Source organism: Triturus cristatus, chromosome 4_1 (genome assembly GCF_964204655.1).
Source record: "Triturus cristatus chromosome 4_1, aTriCri1.1, whole genome shotgun sequence".
Lineage (NCBI taxonomy): Eukaryota > Metazoa > Chordata > Amphibia > Caudata > Salamandridae > Triturus > Triturus cristatus.
Genome location: NC_140585.1, coordinates 1,144,356,552 through 1,144,380,080, shown reverse-complemented (window position 1 = coordinate 1,144,380,080; position 23,529 = coordinate 1,144,356,552). Strand labels below are relative to the sequence as shown.

The window sequence follows — 23,529 nt, the reverse complement described above, 5'->3', positions numbered from 1 at the left end:
TGGGGAGGCTGGGTGAGGATGTAAGGTGGGCTGTGGATGAGCCAGGGGAGGGCCGCTGTCCCTGGAGAGGGAGAGGCTGTAGGAGGAGGGAGTGACGGAGGAGGCTGGCTGAGGATGTGGGAGGAGAGCGCATTCCTCGCCTGGACTGGGGAAGAGCCGGGGCCTGACGAGGCCCAGAGACACACAATGCAGCAGGCTTCCACACACACACACCACACCTTGCACACATGCTGACTCATGCTTACACACACACACACAACATGCACACATGCGGACTCTCCCACACACAACATGCTGACACACGCACACTATAACTTGCACACACACTGACACTCATGCACACACCGATACTTGCACACAAGCTGACTTCTGCTCGCACATACACACACACCGACGCGCTCATGCACGCACCCACAACTTCACACACACTGACTCATGCTTGCACATATGCTGACACACCTACATTGTGCACACACACGGACTCATGGTTGTACACACACATACACACACACAGACACACCTACAGCTTGGCACAGCCAGGGCTCTCACACGCTGCTCCGCACACACACACTCACAGGCAGGCGAGCACACGCACAGCCAGGCATTGCACACACATGACACTCGCACCGGCAAACGCATCCCAACAACTGGTCTCACAAACTGACACATTCAAACACACAGAAGCCCCGGAGGGCACTCACTCACAACCGGGCACAGCAAGCCACATCCAGACACATCGACCTACCAGAGACTTGCACCGGCATGCTACAGACTCACCCACCTATCACAGACCCCTCTAGACACACCGACCTGCCACAGACCCATCTAGACACACTGCTGTGCCACAAACTCCCCGACCTACCACAGACCCATATACACACACTGCCATGCCACAGACTCACCGACCTACCACAGACTCACCCAGACACACCGACCCACAGACGCCACCCCTACAATCCCTACATGCAGTCAGTCACCCAGGCACGCAGTAGCTGAATCCACTCGCTTAGTTCACAAACCCGCACCAACAATGACACAAACACACACACCTCTTCTGAGTGCACTGCTCCATGGATGGACAGACTCACAGACCTGCGTGTGTGACCCTAGCTTGAGCTCACCAGCGTGCGTGCCCACTGACTGCCCTCATGCACACACTAACGGGAGCACAGTGTTACAGGCCCCCCCCACCACTCCCCCAACAAACCCTTTCTATTAACATGGGGCTATACAAATTATACACTGGGGTCTCGAAATCCTCTTACACATCATGTCAATTCAGTGCAGTATAACACGCGCACAGCATTGGTTTGAGAACCACTGAACTAGAAGTACTGCCAAGCAAATAGAAACTGCTATGCGCCAGACGTACAGAGTAAGACTTTGTTTCCTGCACTGCGTACGCGCGTCAGCCGTTTTAAGCCTCATGCAGTTTCACTTTCTCAATGTGCCCGCGCAGTTTTCTGTAGAATTTACTTACGTATGTGACGTCTCTCAGCTCAACTTTTATCACTACGCACGCGTGATAACTCAAAGTTAAATGCTTTTATCCGGGCAGTGACCGGCTTGCGAGAAATTTCACACAGATACAGTTGGGTGAGACCGGCAGGTGAGTGATTCTGTGTGCGTGTGCCGGGCAGATGTGAAGAGCGGCTGAGCATGGTAATGGTGGCTGGCTGGCTGTTTGGTTGGTATGGGGGCGGGGGTCCTGTTCTGATGAAGACGCGCGCTCAGCTCGGGATGTCCTCACCCATGAGTCGGGAGCACTGGCATGTGTTCTTCCCTTCCTATGCGACTCCCCCGGTAGGCTTTTGAACGACGTAGTGAGTGTCACGCGGGGAAGAAATAAAATAGTTGAGTAATCGAACAATCCTTTGTAACCACCCAAACGCGCTCTGGGCAAGCTGGAGGGTGGTAAAGGGCCAGGGGTCAACGTGGGTAGTAAAGATGTCGAAGAAACGAGCTGGCGTTTGAGCCCATTAGATGGGGTGCGTTAAGATTGGTGACGTGGTTGAGACTGGGATTTGAGGCCATTTGAACAGTTGTTGAGCGGTAGTGTCTGGACCGCTACGATGGCGTGATGGTGTATAGTCTTGTATCTGCGCTTATCAGGAGCACCAAATCAACCAAGAGTGGCTTATTGGCCTAAATTAAGGGATGTGGTTAGGTCGCTGCAACTTCGGGACGGCTTTCATGTTAAAGCACACAAAGCAAAACAAATGCAGCGTCCCGCGAGTGGTGCGAGCGTGTCCGTGTGGCTGTCCAGGCAAGCGCGGTGTGAGCGCGCATCGGTAGAGAACAGACAGCTTGAGCGTGCACATGGGCTGTCCGGGAGAAAGTGCACCTCTGTCTCCCTTCCGAGCCCAAGTCGACAATAGCTCTCACTCGCGACAGTGTTGCGCGCTGCGTCGCTAGGCGAGACCTAAAAAGCATTTGCAATGCGGACATCGGGAGGAGGGTGAGAACTGGACGTCAACACATGACGGCAACAGAAAGGACGGGAGCGAAAGCGAAAGCGCGCCATGTGCGCATTCAGCTTAAACGCTGCGACCTGTACGCGTGCACATCTCATGTCCTTGGAGTTGTGCTAACGCCGCCGTACGCGTGCACATCTGCAGTCCTTTGTGCGCATGCGCATGTCCTGTTCCTCTTCTGACTCAAGTTGACAACAATAGATCACGCTAGCGACAGCGCTTCGCGCTGCGTCGCTAGGCGAGACCTAAAAAGGGCTGAGGAATTGCGGGTGAAGTTCCCATTTGTGTATCTGCGGAGTCTGACGACTTAACATATCCGCAATCTGATTGTTCACTCCTGGAAGATGTTCTGCCAGAAGATATATGTTCTGTGGAATGACTCATCTCCATATGCTTTGCGCTAGATGAGACGGCTGCAAAGAATGTGTTCCTCCTTGTTTCTCTATGTAATACATTGCTGTTATATTGTCAGTTCGGACTAGGACAGTTTTGTTGAGAAGATGTGGTTGGAATGACTATAACGCTAGAAATATTGCCAGTAATTCTAGGTGATTGATGTGGAGCACTTTTTGTTGAGCGGTCCACTTGCCCTGAATTGTGTGGTTTAGGAGATGGGCTTTCCAGCCGGTGAGTGATGAGTCCGCTGTTAGCACTATCTGTGGAACTGGCTCTAGGAACGGCCGCCCTTTGGATAGGTTTTATGTGTTCCACCACTGCAGAGAGCGATGTGTGCGGCTGTCCACCAACACCAGATCTGTAACTTGACCTTGAGCCTGGTTCCACTGACGTGCTAAGCATTCCTGTAAAGGGCGCATCTGAAGTCTTGCGTGAGGCACTATGAAAATGCAAGAGGCCATCATTCCTATGAGCTGCATAAACACTCGAGCTGGGAGAGAGTGTTGGGGTTGAAATTTTGTGATGAGGGTTTGCATACTGGCTATCCTAGCTGGATTGGGGTATGCTAGAGCTTGGAAGTGTCTATTGTAGCTCCTAGATACTGATGAAGGTAGGAGGACTGAAGGTGCGACTTGGTGTAGTTTACTGTGAACCCCAAGTTGTGTAGTAGCTGAATTGCTTGGCAAGTGTGGTGAACACACTGGTTGTATGACTTGGCTTTTATTAGCCAGTCGCCAAGGTATGGAAACATGGATGTGCTGCCTTCGGAGGTGTGCTGCTACTACCGCAAAACACTTCGTGAATAACCTGGGTGCTGTGGTGACTCCAAATGGGAGAACCTTGAACTGATGGTGTTGGCCGTCCACTGTAAACCTTAAATATTTCCTGTGAGCAGGGTGTATGGGAATATGGAAGTAGGCGTCCTTGAGGTCTAATGTGGCAAGGAAGTCGCCTTGTTGAAGCAGTGGAAGGACTTGTTGAAGAGTGATCATGTGAAAGTGATCTGACTGTATGTAGAGATTGAGAGGTCTCAGGTCCAGTATTGGTCTGAGAGTCCAATCCTTTTTGGGGATTAGGAAATACAGAGAGTAGACCCCTGTTCCTTAATGCTCTATGGGGACTGGCTCTATTGCATGCCTTTGAAGCAGTAAGAGAATCTCCTGTCTGAGGAGCGCCAGATGTTTCGCGGACATTGGACGCTGTTTGGGTGTTATGTTGGGGGGAGTTGCAGTAAGTTCCAGCAAGTAACCATACTGGATAATTTGTCTTACCCACCTGTCTGTAGTGATGGAATTCCAGACAGGTAGGAAATGTGAGTCTCCCTCCGACCGGAGTGGAATGTTCTGGAGGGTGTGGAGGGAAGTCACTGTTTGTTAGTGGGAGAGGCGTGAGTGTTGTTACCTCGACCTCTTCCCTTGTTATTTCCCCTGTATCCACCTCTAAAATATCCCGTTAGGGGAAGTTTGTGTGGGGTTTTTATAGGAGGAATAAGCAGTGCCTGTATTGATGGTTTTGGATGGTCCTCTAAAAAAGGAGCGGCGAAAGGAGCCTTGTGTAGATGAGACTGTAATGCTCCCACGGATTTTGCAGTTTGTGTCTTTTTTCATTTTGTAAAAGCGGTGTCCACTGCCGGGCCAAAAAGTTGTTCCTGATTGAACGGCTAATTCAGTATAGTAGTTTGGACTTCCTGTTTGAACCCAGAAATGCGCAAATAGGCATGCCTTCGTAATAACACACTAGTGTTGATTGATCTAGATGAAGTATCTGCTGCATAGAGGACACATTTAATGGATGTGTTGACGATCAACTTGCCTTCCTGAATCAGATCATTGGCTTTGGCCTTGTATTGGTCAGGCAAGTGCTGCATGAGGGTCTCAAGTTCGTCATAGTGAGCCCTATCGTATCTGGCAAGTAATCCTTGTGCATTATCTATCCTCCAGTGATTACCTGCCTGGGAGGCAACTTGTTTGCCTGAAGCATCTAGTAATTTAGACTCTGTCTGGAGGTGGAGCTTCACCGGAGGTTTGAGAGTTAGCACGCTTTCTGGCATTGGACACTACCAGGGAATCTAAGGGGAGTTGTCCTTTAATGTAGGTGGGATCATTAGGGGCGGGATTATATTTTTTATCAATCAGAGGATTGATAATTCTGGTCCTGACTGGGTCTTTGAATACGTCTGGAGCATGTTTGATGACACCTTTGAGCATGGGCAGTGTTTGTACTGTCTTTTGTGTCTGTGCAAAAGTGTCCACTAGGAAGGCTTCCTCTGTGGGGTCTGAATGCATTTGGACGCCATGATATTGGGCCGCCCTGTCAATAAGCTGACTAAACCCAATGTTGTCATCTGGGGGAGACGGTCTAGTGGGGCATGCATCTGGATAAGGAAGATGGTCTCAACATCCTTCAACAATTCTTCATTTTGAACATTTGACTTTGCCTACTCTTCATTTCAGCTCTTAATTGATGCAAGTACGCTTTTCCTTTATCTTTTGGGCAATGAACTTTCTTTGAGCAATCATCACACACACACCTCACCTTTCTTTAAAGGTTAGGAGGTCTTGTGTGAGCTCAAATTGCAAGAGCAATCGCCGCACGTCTCACCTTTTAGGTTGGGAGGCTTAGGTCTTACCTCTTTGGTTGGGAGACTTCGGTGCGGGCTCTTTTGCCTTTAAGTCATTTCTTGTCAATATACCTCTATTTCTACTAAAAGGGGAGGTTTGACACAGGAAAGTGTTTAAAAGTAACCTTGTAGCTGATTGTGGAGCCAGCATTCCCTTTTCTTTGTGTGAATCGGATGCTTCGGATTACTACTGCATCACGAATATGTTGCCTACAAGTCATCGATGTAAATGTGCCACATTTCCTAAGCAGTATTCGTTATTATAGGCATTTGACCCGTTTACTTCAGCACCACGAATATATTGCCTGCAACTTATCACCGTGATTTCTGAATGCCCTTTGCCGGTACGCTTGTGTGACATTTGCTGAGCAGTGTTCGCCATTATAAACATTGGTTTGCAACCAGTAACAACCTTGTCTATCTCTGAACCTGCTTCACTTTAAAAAAATTACTACGGAGCTTACCAACGACGTCGATCTGTATCACGCCTTCCTTTGTTCCTGCTGGCCTGACGTGTTTGTCTCCTGGATACGGGAACATTCTCTCCATCTGCATCCATTTTTCGTGGATCTCCTCTGCGTCTACATCATCACGCTACGTTACGCTTTTCAGGTTGCGTACGAGCCGTGGCGGACATTTTGGTCATACTGGAAGCCATAAAGGAGTTTCCTCACAGAGCGAAGCTTCCGAAAGAGCGTTTGCACGGAATAACGTCTGGCTGAATTATTGTTCAACCAGGTTTCAGAGGAAAACTCAACAGAGCCTTTGTTTCTCCCCAGCGAGCACACAAGTAAACTTTTTATTCTTTGTTTCAGTTTTTTTTTTTTTTTTTATAAACTTTGTTTCCAACCCAAGGAACATTTTTGACGATAATGCCAGTGAGCACTCTGGCGAACTTTGGGTGCTTGATTTCAATTTGCAACAGCATATTCCATCTAGGAAACTTTATTTGCATAATATGTTTATTGTTCTTCCTTTTGCGATTTGATTCTAGATTTTTCTTTTAAGCCTACTTCATTAGACTTATGTAGTGAGTCTGTACCATTCACTGTGCTACATATTTCTTAGAGAAGAAGTTTTTTTTTCTCTTTCTTTCTCCCATACTGATTTCTTTTTTATGATCGCTTTGTTCATTCATGAAAATTGCTAAGTGATAACGTTGTTTGCTTTCCTCCTTCTCCTTGGATTTCATCATATTTATCCTTGGTGGGTGTGATCATGCAAAATGTCGCAACCCCTCCCTTTTTCCTTGCTTCTTCTGGTGATCGACCAATGAAATGGCAAAAATGGAAGCAGGTATTCGAGAGATATGCCAAAGTGTGCGGCACAAATCTCAGTGCTGAAAGGAGAACTGCTCTCCTCCTTCATTGTCTTGGCTCTGAGGGACAAGAGGTGTTTGATCATTTGCCCGATATTGACAATCAGAGTTTAAATGAATACGAGGTATGCATCTTAAAACTTGACAAACACTATTTACCCAAAGTAAGTACAATCCTTGAACGATATCACTTTGGTAGAAGGACTCAAAATGATGGGGAATCTGTAGAAAATGATGTCACCGCTCTTAGGAAGTTAGCATCCTCCTGTAAATTTGGAGCTCTTCTAGATGAGAGAATAAGGGATCAATTTATGTTGGGGTGTAATGTTGAGAAGGTTAGAAGTGATTTGTGGCAAAAAGATGAACCTTCTCTAGATGAGGTCATTACTATTGCTAAACAAATTGAACACTCTTTGAAATGCGTAGACATAATTTCTAAACGTATAAAATAAAGAAAACAGTATTCATTCTGTGAAAATTAATGCGAAGGGAAAAGGTATAAAAAAAAGTGCTTTTGAGAAGTCGCAAATGAAAACTGTTAGAGACTTTCAACCTAAGTGTTACAGATGTGGAAGTGAAAATCATTTGGCGAATGATAAAAAGTGCCCAGGTCTTAAGTCGACATGTTCAAATTGTAAAAAAATAAAAGGACATTTTACTTCAGTGTGTAAAGCCAAGAAAAACAAAAGATAAGTTCTTGCCATTGCAGGTGACAGTAACAGTGATAGTGATGATGGGTCTGAGTTTTACTGTGGACAAATTGTATCACAAGTCTCGGACAATCGCAAGAAGGGTCCTTTGGATGATATATGTGTTGAAGGTGAGTCGACAAGGGTACTGTTTGATTTGGGTGCAAGAATCACCATTATTTCTAAAGTTTTTTTTAAATAAACTTGCCAGTGCTGTGAAACTACTTAAAGCTGACATTAAACCCAGCGCCTAAGGTGGAGAACCTATAAAATTGTTGGGTTACTTTTCCGGATTGATAGAGTATAAAAGTAGATATGTCTCAGGAAAAATTGATGTCTCGCACAAAGGAGACAGCATTCTGAGCTGGTTTCATCAGAGAGATCTTGGAGTGATGTTGGACCCGAATAGTGATCCCCCATTATCTTAAAGGAAGATTTTCAAGTCAATGATGTTTCAGCTCAGGACAGTGACAGTGATTACACTACTTTTCTCAAGAGAGATTTTCCAAATGTTTTCAGGGATGAGTTAGGTTGTTTACGTGGCTATGTCCATAAAATAAGATTCGTTCCTGGAGCCATACCTATAGCTGGTAAAGTGCGTGGCGTGCCGTTATCTGTAAGAGATTAAATGAAAGGTGAATTAGAGAAACTCAAGGCTGATGGTATAATTGAGGATGTAGAAGGCACTCGTTGGTTTGCGCCAGTGGTGGTCGCACGCAAATTCAATGGAAGCCTTCGTTTATGCATCGATTTGAGAGAACTTAACAAGCAGGTCATCATAGACAAGTATCCACTTCCCAAAATTTCAGATATGCTGATGCTCTTACAGGGGGCCAATGTTTTTTCCACTGTTGACTTAAAGTCTACATATCATCAGATAAAATTGGATGATAAATCTAAGGACTTAACTGCGTTTATTACGCCTTTTGGCACCTACAGGTTTATAAGACTACCTTTTGGGTTAGTATCAGCAGCATCTGTGTTTCAGAGAGCGTTAGAAAGAGTTTTGAAAGGAGTTGTGGGAGTGAAAATATATCAAGAGGATGTGCTGGTCTATGGGAAGAATGAGGAAGAACATAATGCCAGACTCAAAAGTTCTTGAGAGATTTCAGGATTACAACCCTACTGTAAGAATAGACAAGTGTAAATTCAAAAGGTCCTCTATAGATTACCTTGGACACACCATTTCAGGTCAAGGTGTCCAACCCAAGGCTTAACTAGCAAACACTATACAAAACCTAGCTTATCCCTCCAACAAAGAACAACTTATGAAATTTCTCGGAATGGCAGAATATTATAGTAAGTTTATGAAGAATTATGCAGAAATGTGTGTTAACATGCACAAACTCGTGTCAGGGTGTTGATTTCATTTGGTCAGATGTTTGTGAAAAAGAGTTCAATATGATTAAGATCATGCTTAAGAAGACTCCCAAGTAAAACAGTTTTGATCCCTCAAAAAAAGCAGTTCTCATCACAGACGCTAGCATGAAAGGTCTGGGGGCTGTGTTACAACAGAGAGATGGGGACACTGAGAATGTAATTCGGTTCCTGTCACGAAGTCTTAGAGGGGCTGAACTGCGGTATTGTGCTATTGAAAGAGAGGCCCTCGCTGTTCACTGACCCATAAATAAACTTAAGAATTTTCTATGGGGTTTAAAGTTTGAAGTACGGACTGATCACAAGCCCTTATGTCAAGTTTTCAATAAGAAAGGCATTGATGCGCTATCAGGAAGGATTTCCAAGTGGGTAGTAGCACTTCAGGGATACAATTTTAAAAGTTGAACACTTACCAGGTGCTAAGAACAGTGTCGCTGATACACTGTCAAGGTTGGTGGCGCAGGGTGATGGTACTTCCAATCCTGAAGAGGACGAACTTAATGAATGGGTTTGTACCATTGAGAGTGTTGGAATGAGAGAAAGTAGATGGCGTGAGGAGTGTGCTTCTGACAAAGAGTGCCTTGAGCTGGCTTCTCTGCTCAAAAATGGATGGAATAATAAAGTGAAAGGGGATTGTGAGAAATATTGGCAGGTAAAAGATGAATTGTCTGAATGTGAAGGCCTTATCTTTCGAGGTACCAGTTTAGTTCCTCCTGGTACTCTTCGTCAAGAACTCCTTGAGATAGCTCATGAAGGACATCAAGGGATGTCGAAAGAGAGACTCAGACTCAATTACTGGTGGCCAGGAATGGACTTACAAGTCGAACGACTTGTGAGAGATTGTGTACCTTGTTGTATGAGGGAAACAAGTGTCAGAAACCCAGATTACAACCCACGGTCATTAGGGAGCATCCTAAAAAGCCATTGGAGGAATCAGCGTTTGACATTTTGGGGCCTATTCGTGGGAATGGTTGTGAAAATGATGTCTCCGTGTTAATTGATTTACATTCCAGATGGCCAGAAGTTAAAATCACCAAGTGTATTGATACCTAACAGGTCATAGTGTTTCTTAGGGAGGTCTTTGGTAGAGAAGGTTTACCTGGGGTCATTTTAACAGATAATGGAACTCAATTGGTATCAAATGAAATGGAAGTGATCTTACAGAAGTGTTCCATCAAACATAAGAGGTGCGCACTATATCATCCCGAGAGCAATGGTATGGTGGAACGCCTCAATCGTGTTTTGAAAGAAACCATTAACTTAGCAAAATCGAATTGCATGGATTGGAAAGAGGAAGTTATCAGAAAAGTGGAGGTTTACAGGGTGTCTCCCCATGCCATTACTGGACGCACCCCGTTCGAGTTGCTCAAAGGGAGGTGTGCCAATACGTTAATTGCACCCTTCTGGGTCAATGATACTGAATCAAAAAGAGGTTTGAAAAACTCTGGTAACAACTGGAAGCTCAAGGAGGGTGAAAGAATAAAAGCACGAAAGGTACACTATGACCGAAGAAAAGCAGTTAAAATCACTCCAGTTAAAGTGGGTGATTTTGTTATGATCAGAACTCCTTTTGGTAGGAAAGCTTCCAATGTGTTTCAAAAACCTTAAAGAGTGATCAAGGTTTTAACCAATGCTATTAAAACTGAAGATTCACGCATCTGGAACCTAAACAGATCAGGAACAGTAAGCTAGTGGTCAATGAGGGTGATGGAAAGTTCTTGAACTCTACATCCTCACATTTCATTAGGTCAGGTCCTTCGGAGGAAAGTAACAATGGGAGTAATCTAAGAGATAAGAGGATTACCAGACGACCTTTGAGGTTTGAAGATTATCAAATGGCATAAGCATTGCAACCGGTTTTCACCGGATTATATGTAGTGTATTCTCTTCTTACTTTGCGGTCATATTTATTGTGTTTACTTTTTAGGGTTTTGTGTGTAGAGGGAAGGTGTGTAGTATTGTGCAAATCACAAATTCCCTGCATCTCCTTCATTCTGTAATCATCTTGTGTATGTTTAAGTAGCACCATGGTGATAGAACCTGGGGCGATGAGTCTACTGTTGTATACTCTCCGTTGCATCTGACACAGGCTGCTGGATGGATGGGATCAATTGTACTGCATTAAACTTAATCTTCATTTGTTCTACTTGGAGCCTCTTCATCCTCATTTTAACTTGAATATTACAATAGGCTTAGGAGAAAGAACAGGACTAGAGGGTCTTAAAGGTGAAGTTGCACAGTCTTTTCTTCACAGGCACCTCAGGGATGTGTGGGGTGTCCAATTTCCTCTTCTTGTTTGGAACGCTGAAAATATGGCCTGTTTTAGGGTCCAAATGGAGAATTTTTTGCTTCAGATCGATGGGATCTGGCAGAAATAGTTCTTCCTCTTCGATGGTAGCCTTCGGCGCTGATTTTTTCGGGTCCGAATGTGGTTTGGATTTCGGTTCTGGAGCCTTAGAAGGGGTTTTTGTGTCCTTCGGCTTCAGTGTCGTGTCCGAAAACTTTTTTGGATCCGAAGGTTTTCGAGGTGTCTTCGGTTCTGAGGCCTTGTGTTCTTTGGGTGCTGAGGTACTCAGCACTGAGGCCTTTTTGGAGGCCGTGGGAATAGAATGTGGTCCCGCTTTCGGTGCCGACGATGTTTTTGGGGCACTGGCGTGCGGCTTGCTCGGTCCCGAGCTGCCGGAAGGCTTCTCATTTGTCTTCGGAGCCGGGCCTGGGGGCGGGGCTTCTGAAGTTTTCTTTCGGTCGCGACTAGGGCCTTCAGGCGAAGTCTTGACCGGAGCCTTTTGCTTTTCGGGTGGGGTTGGGGCAGTTGTACTCACTCGTTGACCTGGATTGATGTGGTCATCCGAGTCATCTGCTTCGGATAAGATGTTGAGATCCTCCGAATCCTCTGCCTCTGGAACGTCGGGCCTTCATCAAAGATGTCCTCTGGCACCGAAGCAGCCTGTTGCGCCATAACGTGTCGTCGAGCTCGGCGATCACGGATAGTCTTCTTGGAGCGGAAGGAGGCGCAGGCTTGGCAATTGTTCTCCTCGTGCTCGGGCGAGAGACGGAGGTTGCAGACCTTGTGCTGGTCGCTGTGTTGGAATTTAGCTCCACACTGGGGGTATTTTTTAAATGGAGTCCTTTCCATTAGCCGTAGGCCCGAATGGCGTTGATAGGCCCAGCGGCCCGCGTCGACGACCGGAATAGAGTTTGCGCGTTAGTGCGTCGAAAGGCACGCGAATGAAAACAATACCGTCAAGTTTGCGATGGTTTGCGCGTCGAAAGGTTTGGAAAAACACGATACCGAACCGAAGTGCTGAAGTTACATCCGAACCTGATGGTGCCCATGTGCACTATCATCCAAGGGAGGAGTCACCTATCTCGTGACTACAAAAGACTTCTTCCAAGACAACAACAAGGTGCAAGCATCCAAGCCCAACACCAGATGGCGATCTATGCACAAGTATGAATTCTGCAGCTCATATGCCTCGAACTTCATATTTCGCATGCACACATAAAGTTTACAAAATATTTCATAATATGGCTTTCATCATACTACTGCCTGCCTACAAACCGCCCTCAGAGCTTTACCATTGTCAGGGCGACTAAGCAACACAGCAATAGAGGAACAAATTAGAAGGCAGGGTTATCTACATTAAAAGGCAAAAAGGGCACATTTGGGGCCTAATATGGAACATTCTACATCAGTATTTGTTTGATCCATTTGAGCTGGATACTGCATTCCTATAGAAATCTACATAGTATCTGGTAAAGTATGAGGCATAAGTGTTAAATCCACATTTCTGTGGTAAACACCACAGCAACATATAATTCCGCATAGAGTGGTTCAACTCTCTCCAGAGTGGAAGGCTGATTCTGGAAAGGTGGAGCAAAGTGGAGAGCAGATGCCGGCAGCCAGCCGGGAGGAGATTGCAGAGGCAGAGTTAAACAGTGTGTGTGGGCGGGGGGGGTTTAAACTGCAGCAGCGGCGTAACCCTTTGTGAGGTGCATCAGATCCAGCTGCAGCCTGCGAGATATTCTTGACTTTACCAGTTGTCATCTGCTCCAGTGACCCTCCTGCACGAGACAGACTGATACTGCCCGACGCCAGGCCTGAGCTCAGTCTCAGCTGATGTAGTGTTAGCGTGCAGCCCACTGCCCGACAACATACAGCCATTATATGCCCAGCATGAGGTGCGGGCGGTTGGCATTAGGCCAGTGGGGCTTGTGCCTCTCTGATGCTAGGCTGCATACCAGCCCTGCTCTGCGAGTAGAACACAAGCGGAGCTCACTCATGGCGTTAAGCGCTTCCCTCTCAGCCGCGATCTGCTACACCCCCTGCAATCACGAGATCTGGCAAGGTACGTGGTACAGCTAAGCCTGTAAACAATGTGGGGCTAAGGCCAAAACTAAACCGTTAGACCTCAAACCAACAACGCAGTTAATAATATTGCAATCTTGCTGCAACAGCGAGGTCTCATTTGCCACAGCAACCCCACACAATTCATCAAGTCATAAGGACCCAGGACCACAAAAACTACAGACTTTTTAAACCCCCCAATGGATCTAACTTCTCCGGCTCGAGGCAATGCGCCCACTAGACTTCACTCACTCACCACTGCGTCTAACAACCCAGCCAACCTCTACCTATTTCTCTCCGAAGCGCAAGTCCGCGTGACTGAACATGAGCAATTACCACAGGAGTTGCACATATGCCTCCCCTCAGCAAATGCCAATTAGGAAAAAACACCCAGCCCCAGGGAGACCCCTCTCCATTTCATTGGCCACCAGGCCAACATCTTACTCAAAGGGTCAGCAGAGGCCTCAATAGCATGGCAACATCTCTTATTGAGCCCTTTCAATGAGATCCAAGGCGTGCAAAGGATCAGCAGAACATTACAGCTAACTCTGGTCCTAAACATGATTACAATGCCATGCTTTCTCCAATTAAACTTCAGCAGGGAAATCCCACAATTGTGTCTGAAAAAAGTCCAGCGTCGAGGGATGAATAGAGAATAATACTGGCTCCCCGACTCAAATCAAGAGGCAGAGGCGCCTACACTAAGCCTCAATCCCGCCATAGAAAACATATTCCAGCCACTCTGTGGGCCCCCTTGCTGAACACAATGGAGGTGATTTCTTCGGCCTTATCATTTCACTTGGAAAAACTCGAAAACCAATTTGACCTATTGAACGCCTTAGCCGCGCATGTCTTTAGCATCAATCAAAAACTCCAGGGACTAAACAATTTGATTAGGCAAGTGCAAAAAGACCCCAATACTGCTTACTATTCATGCCAATGCTCCACAACCTTCGAACACTTAAAAACTATTCCAATCATTCTTTCTGATATTTTAGTGGAAGTCCGAACATCTAGCCCCCCCACCCCCGACAACGACAAAAACAATAAGTCTCCCTGCGACAGACCTCCTCCTTCACCAACAGGTGAAACAGGTCTGTGAAGACCACCGGCCTTAAAGCCCGCACGGCAAACCCCAGCAGGCATTCCTATCCAAGCACGATCGCAGGGGCCCCAGGATACTGCAGAGGATGTAAAATCCACCCCAAACTAATCACAATTAGCAGAAACATCAAACAGTCACCCATGGGGCACTCCTCACTGCTTGACAATCCTAACTCGCCGCAGTCACGACCGCCTCATAATCCTAGACCTTCCTTCACCAAAAGAGGGCAAACACCTCAGGAAAGCCAGAAACTACAAGCGGAAGAGACCAGTAGCACAAAGCTCACCTCAGCACAGCCATACTAATACGGGATCCGGCAACCAACAGACCCCCAAAGGAAAGCAAGTCCAAACAGGGAACAGTTCCCCCTTACCCACTATTTCAACAAAAAGAAGGGGCCCACAAACAATCCAGGCCGATAATGCCCAACCATTCCAATCATGAAATGATGGGACTCATTTTCATGACCAAGAAAAGTACATAACCTCCTCTGTTACGATGCCTAAAAATGCACCCAACACTTCAAATGGCTCTGAAATACTGCATCCTCGGGAATCCCTTCTCCCAACCACAATCAGAATACATGTCACAATAAACCTTGCAATTACCACTCGGGTTTGCTGATGTCAAGTATCCCCTTTCTTTGCCAAGCCACAAGATCACCCCTTATAATACCCTCATAACAGAACCTTCACATGGAGCACTTGTACCCACTCAGGTCACCGATGCATGGCCACACTATTCTAGCTCAACCCAATCGTCCACCCTCGCCAAGGACCACTGCTTCATCACCCTTGATTCCCACACCACAATACTGTACCTTTTGTGGCATTCAAGTATGTTACAGATTGTACTTGGTGTAGATCTGCATTTGATGCTCCCTGTCAATGACTGCTGTACAGCCTACTAACTTATGTTGTCTGTCAATCCAAATGACTTGTATACTTTAGAATCTAGATGTCAATGTTGACGTGGTTCAAGCCAGCATTCAGGGATGCACAGAATGTGGAAATTATAGCGGAAACGAGATTGGAGCTTTCAAGGCAGAGAAACTTTTACTGACATGCATATTAAAATGGAGTTGGTGTTTGGAGTAGAATGTGTGTAGGTGCAAGTGTCTTTTATACTGGTGAAGTTGTTTACTTTGGTGTATTTGGTGTGAGAGTCGATGGAGCGAAGGTAGCGGTACCCACAAGGTAGGAATAAGAAAAGGGCTGGACGAAGGCACATTGTTGAGTTTGTTTAGTGGGTAGGGCAGTGGAGAGTTAACTTGTTGCAGGTGTGTTGTAGGTTAAAGGACAGTTTCATAAACCAGAGATTCACTTGACCAGGCTTACAAAGTGGTGAGAGTCCTGTATAAAAGGTGGTGAGAAATATTGGAAGCAAGCGACTGGAAATAATTTTGCTTCTAGTTCTCTCTGTTGACGAGAGTGACAAAGTGTTGATTGGCTGTGTTGTGGAACAGGTGGTCAAGTCTATGGACATCAGTGAGAAGGCTACAGGAGAGATAAGTGCATTGTTGATCAATGTTGGCACATATGTGCTGGATTTTCTGGATATTCAGATAAGATAGATTTACACACAATGCATTGAAATGAACATTTTTTTCATAGGCAGTGGGCATCCTGAAACTCAGACACAGATCCACCCCTCCATGGCCAGCGCTGGACACCTTTGGCTGAATTGGAACTTGCGTGTACAGACAAAGACCTTTTGTTCATCTACCCAGAGATTTAAGATGTACCCGACATGTCTGGGATACTCGTGGTCACATGGTGAAGGGACACAGCACATAGGTTTGGCCTAGACTGCTCTCTTCTGGGAAGGGATAGACTGATTTGCATAAGGTTGGTATCCTTCTGTAATTACACAGGAGAGGTGAAACATGAAGTAGATGCTGCTAGCTTGTATTTCCAGTAGTTGGAAGTCTTACTGTGTGCACTGCTGTCACATTTTGTGTGCGCTCTCGGATATTCTTCTCGATATGGCATTTACCTCTACGGCATGCATGAACTTCATAGTGTGCTTACAAGTCTACAGAGTAATACTCTTTCAACATATGGCGAAACCAAAGTCTAGATGATATATAAGGATGTTTTAGACATCTACACGTCAAGTATGCAAAACAATTAAGCAAGTGTACAAAAAAATGAGGGAATACAAGAAAACCAGACAATGCAAAATTGTACCGTAAGCTTTTCTATCAGGGTAACACAAATGCATATACTGCTTCAAACTCAACAACTATTTTTGAAAAGGCTGCAATACTGGTTCTTCCTATGACCTTGTAATACTTATGTGGGCAACCTTAGAAGGATGAAAGGCTGAGTTACCCTCTAGGCTTAGCACAGAACCCCTAAATTATAGGTTATGCCTGAAAACTAGCAGCCATACTTAGCACAATGGTCCAGTGGGTCTAATTTATCCAGAGATCTACGCACCCAAGACATACAAGCACAGTGGAGTATGGGAGTAAGCTAAATTATAGGTTATGCCTGAATACTAGCAGACATACTTAGCACAATAGTCCAGTGGGTCTAATTTATCCACATATATACGCACCCAAGACATGCAAGCACAACGGAGTATGGGAGTAAAGCACTTAATCCATCACAGGTTTCACTTTCAATTTGAAAGCACTTTATTCAGTAGTCATTTATTATATATCATTAATTAGTGCAAATGACACTTGGTGCGAAAAGTGGTCCGTTTGGGACAATATTTACATATATATATATATCATAGACAATGCGGGGTGTCAAAGTTATACACCGTGCTTGTTGAATGTCCACTCAGAAGCATAGTTTGACTTAAGTATAAGTGACAACACTGGGGATACGTCAACCAAGTTGGAGTGAAGCCACAGGTCTCATCTGCGCAATGCAGTTTGTCTAGAACATGAGAATTAAAGAAATAGGGCTCTTAATGTTTTCTAAGTACAGAGGCTTGCTTGTGCTTTCTCGGAGTAGTAATTGACTACATATCCTGGGCGCTGAAATTCCACACGCAAGGCTTTCCTCTGAACAATGTGTGATCCCTGGTGTTATTCTATAAGGATAAGTTACTTACCTGTTATCCTAGTTCTCTTCCAGGGGTATACTCATCAAAGTCAAAAGCAGTGAATTATCCCCGCCCACGTGCGGGATCCCGGAGCATATAGCAATAATATATATATATCCATCCCAAGACACAAGCTGTTTTCTTCATGAAATGACAGCAGCCACAGACATCAACAGGCTATAAAGCAGTTATTTATTTTGCAGAGTTAAGCAACTCGACGCGTTTTGGGAACTAATCCCTTGATCACGAGGAAGTCTGCCTGCACGTGGTCCGCCGTCATGGTGAGGCATCTTGCTAGTAACCACTTCCAAATTGCTTGTGCCTCCTGGGACAGAATTATGGACCTGGTGCCTCTCTGCTTGTTCAGATAAAACATCGTCGTGGTGTTGTCTGTCTGAATCAAAAGGGAGTTGGACAGAAGAGACGGGAAGAAGGACTTGAGGGCTAGCTGGATGGCCCTCAGTTCCAGTAAGTTGATATGATATCCCCTCTCTGTGTCCGACCATAGCCCTTGCACTTGAAGGTGATCCATATGAGCACCCCAACCCTGTAGTGAGGCATCCGTAACTATGGTCTGAGTCGGAGTCTCTTGATGGAAGGGAACACCTTTCATTAGATGCAACGTCTTTGTCCACCACCTGATGGAGTACCTGGCAGACTGGGGAAGAGTAATCCGATCCTCCCAACTGCCTGACGCTTGCACCCACTGGTCTTCCAGAGCCTGTTGCAGGGGACGCATGTGCAATCAGGGATTGGGGACAATGAAGATGCAGGAAGCCGTGGACCCCAGGAGAGAAGACACTTGTCTGACCGTCGGGTGGAAAAGCCGTAGGAGTTCTTGGCATTTCATCGTGATCGATGAAAATCTCTCCGCCGAAGGACACACGCTTGCCTCCATGGTGTTTAGCGACGATCCTAGGTAGTGAATGTTCGGAGTCAGGTTGAGAATCGATTTTTTGAAATGGACTCGTAGGCCCAGCTTGTTCAGAATTTGGAGACTGTAGGAGAGATGCAACTGAAGTAGGACTGGAGTGGAACTTTTCAGAAGCCAATCACCCAGGTATGGATAAATAAATATTCTTCGCCTGCGAAGAAAAGCCGCCACCACTGCCATGCACTTTGAAAAAGTCAGTGGGGCTGACTTGAGTCCGAATGGTAGAACTCTGAACTGATAATGGCGCCGAGCAACCTGAAAACAGAGACATTTCCGATGTTTCCTGGACACTGGAATGTGAAAAAAGGCGTCCTGCAGATCTATGGAGCACATCCAGTCTCCTTGATGTAAATGGGGGGATGATCTGGTGCAGAGCAAGCATCCAAAACTTTTCTTTGCGGTTATAGTTGTTCAAGATGCGTAGGTCCAGAATTGGTCTGTACTCCACTGAAGGACCTCTTTTTTCGACCAGGAAATATCGAGAGTATATCCCCTGGCGCCTCTGATGAACAGGAACATACTCTATGGCTTTCTTCCGCAGAAGATTGGTTACTTCCTCGTGTAAAATGGGATGACATAAGCGGAGTCCTCCACTTTGAGGAATTGATGGAGGTGGGGTCTTGAATCGTAGCAGATATCCATTCTTGACAATATTTAACACCCATTTGTCTTCGGTTATATGTTTCCACTCCTCCAGATGACCAGCGATACTGCCTCCTACCGGAGTGGACAACGTGTTTAAAGGAAGCAATCCCTCATTGCTTTGATGGTTGCTTTGAGGTTGAGGTCTGCTGTTTATTGTTCCCTCTTCCTCTACCTGGTCTTCTATGGTGAAAATGAGACCTCTGTTGCTGTTTATGACCCTGCGACGACCACTGAGAGGTTTGACCCCTCTGCTGGAATGGGCGTTTATCGTAGGAGCGAAAACGCCTGCGAAATGCTCTCTTTTTCTCCAGCCCCACAGCTTTCACTGTGTCCAATTCTGTTTTCATCTTTGCCATTTCATCGTCCGCATGCGGACCGAAGAGGGAAGACCCATTGAATGGTAGATTGGTAATCTTCCGCTGTACCTCAGGCTTCAGGCCAGTCAACCGTAGCCACGCAGAACGCCTTGAACAGATACCATGGGAGTACCCGTGGGCAGCCAGATCAGCCGAAACAGCGGAAGCACGAATAATCTGATTCGCCACAAGACCTCCCTCTTGCAGTATTTCCCGAAAATCTTACTGATCTTCTTTAGGGAGTTTGTCCGCAAAACGGCCCAGAAAATCCCACAAGGATCTATCATATCTCCCCAGCAGAGCAGAGGCACTGGCGACCTTCATGAAAGATGCTGATGTGTTGCACATCTTTCTACCCATAGAGTCCATCAATTTGCTGTCCCTATCTGGAGGTGCCGAGGAGGAAGTAGTGGATCTTTGATCAGGAGCCTTGTATTTCTTCGCTAACCGGGAGGGCACAGAACCCACCGTTGCTGGTGTCAGAAAAGTCTGCGTAGCAAGCTCGATAATACCAGGGACCAGAGGAAGTAAAGGCCTGACTGAAGAACGGTGATGGAAAACAGTAGGTACCGACATAGTAATGTTTAACTTACTCGCTCCTCTACAGAGTAACTCATTGAAGGTGGTGAGATCATCAATTGGAGACTTGATGGAGGTGTGGACGTGAAAGTTGGAGAGTAATCTCTCCTCGAGGACCTGGTAGAAGAAGACCAGGTGGGAGACCTCTGTCGCCTTCTCTTCGGTGAAGAGTGATAAGAGTGAGACCCGTCCCTTGAACGGACATGACGGGAATGCGGAGAGCGCGATCTGCGCGGACTTCTTCTTCTAGAAGACACCACCGTTGGTGATCTTGACCTTCGTGGTGTTCTCTGTGGAGCCTCAGTATGTTTGATATTTGATATTTGAGGGGGTATTTATAAAGCGCAACGTTCGCTCCGGAGGGAGCATCATGGCGCTGAAAAACCTGGATGCCCGGTCAAAGGTAGGTGCGAGGGAGGCTAGATGGCGGCTTTAGTCCAGTCGTCGGGGAGGTTAAAGATCCAAGTTTTGAGAAGTTTTCTGAAAGACTTCTCTAAGATCTGTTGTCTCAGGTGTTTAGGCATGCTGTTCCAAGCTTTGATGGCCAGGGAGCTTAAAGTTTTTCCACCTTTTGACTTCAAGTTGTACCTGGCGGAGGACATGAGATTGTCATGGGCAGAACGAAGGGAGCGACTCTGGTTGTAGTGTGGAAAGCGTCTGGTTAAGTATTTAGGACCAGTGTTGTTAAAAGCCCGAAAGGCAACAGTAAGAATTTTGAAAAGTATTCTTTTATGGAGGGGTAGCCAATGCAGTGTTTTTAGGGCTGCAGAGATTGAGGATTTGCGGGGTAATTTTAGGACCAGGCGGGCAGCAGTATGGAGGACGCTTTGGAGTTTGGTCAGAGTGGATTTTTTGGTCCCAGCCAGGAGGCCGTTACAGTAGTCAATGCGCGAGATTACGAGGGCTACTGTTACAGTTTTCCTGGCCTCAAGAGGGAGAAAGTCGAAGAACTTTCTGAAAGATTTAATTATACCGAAGCATCTGCCGGCAACCGTCCTGGCGTGTTGGTCGAATGATAGATCTGCGTCAAATACTACACCAAGGTTTCTAGCTGTTGTGACAGTTTGAGGAGGGGCAACAGAGTTATCCGGCCACCAGAGGGCTGGGCAGAAGGAGGTGTTCTTTCCGATGGGGAGGATCTCTGTTTTACCAGAGTTGCATCGGAGGTGGTTAGTGTCCATCCACTGGAAGACCGCAGTTAAGCAGTTTTTAAGATTAAGCTCAGCTTTATTTGAGTTGTCCTCAAGGGGTATGATCAACTGAGTATCATCGGCATACGAGGTGACGGGTATGCCGAAAGATTCAATCAAGGTAATGAGGGGAATGAGGTAAATATTAAAAAGGAGGGGACTCAGGATGGACCCTTGGGGTACTCCAGAGGAGACCTTTTTCTCCTTAGATTGAAAAGGACCAAGGGCGACGGTTTGGGACCTATCGCTGAGGAATGATCCTATCCATGATAGGGCTGTGTCTGAGATCCCTATAGCCATCAGTCTGTTGATCAAGATAGAGTGTGATATGGTGTCGAACGCTGCCGTGAGGTCGAGAAGTATCAGAATGGCTTTCTTTCTCTGATCTTGCAGCGTTTTAATTGTGTCAGTCAGTTCGATCAGAGCTGTTTCAGTTGAGTGTTTAGGGCGGAAACCAGATTGTTGAGGGTGAAGTATATTATGGGTTTCCAGGTAGATTTTGAGTTCTTTATGAACTAACTGTTCAGTGATTTTTCCCAAGGCAGGGAGGAGGGTGATTGGGCGGAGATTGGTCAAGTCCACTGGGGATTTGTTAGTCTTCTTCATGAGTGGTTTGACAACACCCTTTTTCCATATGCGAGGGACAGATCCGGAGCTGAGTGACAAGTTGACTATGTCATTGATGGTAGGGTTCACCACATCTATGATTTGGTGGAGAATCTTGGGGGGGCAGGTGTCAGAAGGGGAGCCGGATTTGCAAGATAGGATGGCTTCTCTGGTTTGGGCCAGGGTGACCGGTGTGAAATTTTTGAGACTGCCAACTGAGGAATCAAGTAGGTCTGGACTAGGAGGCCCTTGAGGGGTTTGCGGAGGGGGAAAATTTCTTTGGATAGAAGCGATTTTTTCGTCGAAGTATTCTGAAATCTTGTCACATAGATCTTGGGATGGGGGGGATTTCGGGTTGGAGGGCCTTGGGCTGAGTAAAAGATTTTACTATAGAGAACAGGGTTTTTTGTTTCTGACTAGCTTCCTTGATGGCTTTTACGTAGAAGATTCTCTTGGCCGATTTAATGTTAGAGTGGTAATTTTTCCTCTGTTGGATATAGGCAAGATGGTCGTCGTTGTCGTAAGTTCGGCGCCATTTGCGCTCCGCTTTCCTGCATAGTAGGCGAGCGGTAGCTAAGTCAGGGGTGAACCAGGGGGCGTTGTTTTTTGTTTTCTTATGAGTTCTGCCCGGTCGATTAGTGGGATTCCGGTTTTTAATTTCTTGTGTAATCCAGTTGTGGAAGAGGTCAGCATCCCTTTCTATGTTACCCGATAGAGCGGGGAACTGGGAATGAAGGATAGGATTGAGAGTAAAGTTTTCCTGGACAGTTTTCCAGTTGACAGAGTTGTCATAGTGAGGATTTGTTTTATTGATAGTTTGAGAGTGGCTATTTGTGATGTGGAATGGGATCAGGCTATGATCTGTCCATATCTGGGGGAGAGGGGGCAGGGTAGTGAGAGAAGGGAGATTAGTGCAGACACCATCGAGAGTGTGTCCTAATAAATGGGTGGGAGAAGTGACACTTTGTTGAAGATGGAAGATTTCAAGTGTCTGTAGAAGGTTATTAGTTTGTGAGTCAGATGAAGACTCGAGGTGCAGATTAAAGTCTCCTAGGAGAGTGAAATGTGGATAACGAAGTAAGAAGTGTCCCAGAGAGTCGCTGAGGGAGTGAAGAAATTTGGAAGCATTACCGGGTGGGCGATAAATCAGACCACCTGAGAAGGAAAAGGATTGGCTGAGTTTGATGGAGAAGCCCATACCTTCTGTGTCAGTTAGGGGGTCTAAACTGAACGTATGACAGTTGAAGGTATTTTCAGAATAATTGCAACGCCTCCGCCCCTTCCTTTCGGTCTATCTTGTCTATGAAAGGAATAACCCTGGGGGAGTGCAGTGGCTATATCTGGGTTGCTGTCTTCAGTGAGCCAGGTTTCTGTAATCAGGAGACAGTCCAGGTCGGAGTCTATGATGAGGTCGTGAATATCTTGGCTATGTTTACACATAGACCGAGCGTTTATCAAACCACCTTTGAAGGGTGGCTGGGGTTCCTTGGTGCCGGGGAGGGGGGGGGGGGGGGATGACTGGGCTGGAGCGATGGGGAGTGACCAGCGGCATTGGATGCAGCAAGCCGAGCCGGATACCTTTGATAGGTCAAGTTTGCAAGAGCAGTCCAGGTTACCTCGTAGAAGGTGGAGATCGTTAGGGAGGTACCTGATAGGTGCGGTGATTAGGGCAGAGTTTCCTGCGCCTGTCGTGGTCTTGGCGCGGACGGGCGCAGACGGGCTTGCCTTAGGCGCGCCTTCGGCGCGCAAACGGCGCTCCCGCTGCGCTCGTCCGCTGCGCGTCCTATGTATGCACATATCTAGCTAGGAAGGGGGGCGTGGCCTCAAAGGGG

The 23,529-nt window shown here is 46.4% G+C and overlaps 1 protein-coding gene across 7 annotated transcripts in view; it reads right to left on the bottom strand.

The window, feature by feature from the left end:
* Positions 1-23,529, bottom strand: part of DSN1 (DSN1 component of MIS12 kinetochore complex) — a 261,660-nt gene that overhangs the window by 128,720 nt on the left and 109,411 nt on the right. The window lies entirely within an intron of this gene.